The sequence below is a fragment of the Martes martes genome (genome assembly GCF_963455335.1).
Source record: "Martes martes genome assembly, chromosome: 7".
Classification (NCBI taxonomy): Eukaryota; Metazoa; Chordata; class Mammalia; order Carnivora; family Mustelidae; genus Martes; species Martes martes.
Genome location: NC_137894.1, coordinates 78970980 through 78973825, shown reverse-complemented (window position 1 = coordinate 78973825; position 2846 = coordinate 78970980). Strand labels below are relative to the sequence as shown.

General features: G+C 38.3%; 1 pseudogene across 1 annotated transcript; it reads right to left on the bottom strand.

The window, feature by feature from the left end:
• Positions 1-1912: 1912 nt before the first annotated feature.
• On the bottom strand, positions 1913-2473 carry LOC308346693 (large ribosomal subunit protein uL22-like; annotated as a pseudogene). The gene has a single exon. The product of its transcript is annotated as a large ribosomal subunit protein uL22-like (transcript).
• Between the last annotated feature and the right edge of the window lie 373 nt (positions 2474-2846).

The window sequence follows — 2846 nt, the reverse complement described above, 5'->3', positions numbered from 1 at the left end:
GCAGGAATACATGGTTACTGAGAATCTATTTTGAAAATAGTATATATGAAGATGGTGGGGAGCTAACAACTTAGTTGGAAGTCGTACACACCGGGATAGGGTCAGGATGTGAGAGAGGAGGATTTTGTTATTAAATAAATTTGGGCATATTAAGTTAGCAGGGATTCTAAATTCAGATGTCTTTAGAGGTCAGGGGTGGTCATATGTATATATTGTGGTGTGAAGACAATAGGGAGACAGATCTGCATCTGCAGACTGCAAATTTGTCCTTCTAAGTTTAAAAAAAAAAAAGCAAGCTAGCAAACTACTAGGAGCATTAATATTCTGAGACAAAGAATTTTAGAAATGTTGTTCTAGAAAGTGGGGAGTCATTGAAGAGTTTGAGATGGATATAACATCATTAAAACCATATTTTGAGGGAGATTGAGAAAAAGACAGAGGTGTCAGTGTGAATTAGAGACAATGTACCCCAGATAGCATAGGGCAGTCCTGGTTTAGGCCTGTAATCCAGTATAACTATTAATAGTGTGCCCTTTCGTTGTCATGGGTGTCTGGATTTGGAGAGTAAGTAACACCTGATCAGTGGACTACATTGGCCATCTCTTCAGTGAATAGAAATTCATTCACAGGATTCCAGCTGATTGCTGTAAACATTTAAGATCTTTTTGTTTTGTTTTGTTTTGTTTTTAGTAGGAGGCCATTTATCCAGTTGTGGTATATCATAGTTGAGGTGTGGGTAGAGAGAGTGCTCACACACAAGAGAACATCAGAAGTTGACATTTCCAAGGTACTTTGTTGCTGCAGTGATGGTTGACAAGTTTAGATATTAGTATAATTGTAGGAAGATATGGGGAAAGACAAAAATTAAACAGGGAATACTGATTTTTTAAAATATTTTATTTATTTATTTGACAGAGAGATCACAAGTAGGCAGAGAGGCAGACAGAGAGAGAGGGGGGAAGCAGGCCCCCGCTGAGCAGAGAGCCCGATGCGGGACTTGATCCCAGGACCCTGAGATCATGACCTGAGCCGAAGGCAGAGGCTTAACCCACTGAGCCACCCAGGTGCCCGGGAATACTGATTTTTTAGAAGAAGTGGATTGAATGGGGGGAAGGGGAAGACTGTGTGTTTTATTTATATATTTCTATGTTGGTTGAGTTAGTAAAATTCAATTGTATTTTAAATTTAAAAATTAAAAGTTTTAAAATCTTAAAATCAAATTTTTTAAATTGGTTAAAAAAAAAGACCCAATAAAATTATTTTGTAAATGTTAGGGAGAATGGTAAGTTGGTTTTAGAGCTGGTGATAAATCTGGTGAACAGATTTAGAAGATCTTATCTTCTTGTGCTCTTGGCTGCTTTATGAAGAGCTCATGTTTTTCATACCTGGTAAGTAAGTAATATACATTTCTGTTGCAGTGTACTTAATTTTTGGTTCTTAAAGAGTAAAGAAATGGATTTCTATGCCAAAGATTACTGAGCAATAAGGGGACTTTAGTTATCAAGATAACAAAAATAATCATAGTTACCAATACCATCTGTGAGATGCTATATCAGATGACATCTCAGTGCCCTAGCATAATTTTGCAAGGTGGATATTGTAATCCTCATTTTACAGACGAAGAAATGGCCTCGGAAAGGCTCAGTAACAAGTCCAAGACCACACAGTTAGTGTCAACCTGGGATTCCCACACAGGTCTGTTGGTTTCAAAACCTGTGCAAATTGTAAGTAAACAATAGAAGGGGTATGTAGCAATATTAGATTTTAGAACTCTCAAACTTTGGATCTAAGCACAGTTATTAGTAATTCCAGCCAGTTTCATGGGGGAATATTAAAAATAGTTTCACAATTTCTCTTTAGAGGATGTTCTTTAAGAAGACCTACTTTTTTTTAAACTTTTATTTGCATTTATTTATAATATGCAGAATTTACTTCTAGGCCAGAAGTTTTTGTTCAGTTTCTTCTGGGATATCTTTAACTTCTGTGCAACATGTTGTGGCTTAGGGACAATCTGCTCTTTCTCAGTAAGGAGCATCTCAGTATGGCAGGAGAGCTCCTGTTGGGTTAATCTGACCATGAGCCCTGTAAGTTTTACGCCGCATCTTGGGGGCTTTGTTCACCTGGCTGTGCTCAGTGACCAGAGAATCTACATCTAAACCCTTAAGTTCAGTGTGATTCTCTGCATTTTTAAGCATGTGCAGTAAAAAATTCAGCACTCTTTGGGCCACCCACCCTGCATCCAGCCCCACACTTTGGCCTGGGCACACCTACCAACTCCACCACTGTAGTGACGGAATGGTACACATTGCGTCTGCAAAGTGACATCCTTCAGATACTTTGTGGCTTTTCAGATACACATACTCTTGATGGCCTGGGCAGTTTCACATATGCTCTTAAAGTGAACATGAAGATTTGAACTTCTTGATTTGCATGATTTTATAAGTCTTTCTGGGTCACGTGAGTAGCAAACCATTTTCAGAGATCACCTTAGTCTGCTTATGGGAAGAGCAAGACCTACAATCTTGGTCTAAGGTAGAGAGGTAGTGGACTATATATGACAGTATTTAGTCATTGTCATAATAAAAGGATCTTTTAGTAAAATAGTTATATTGGGACAGCATAAATGTTTGTATTTTTTTCCTTGTTATTAATATCTCAAAGCCCATAGCTATTAAGTAATTCTCATACCAATGTTATAAAGATAGTTTTAAGATAATGTTTGAGGGGCACCTGTTGGCTCAGTCCGTTAAGTGTCCGGCTCTTGATTTTGGTTCAGTTCATGATCTCATTTTTGGTGGGATCAAGCCCTGCATGGGGCTCCCCGCTTGGCAGGGAGTCTGCTTGAG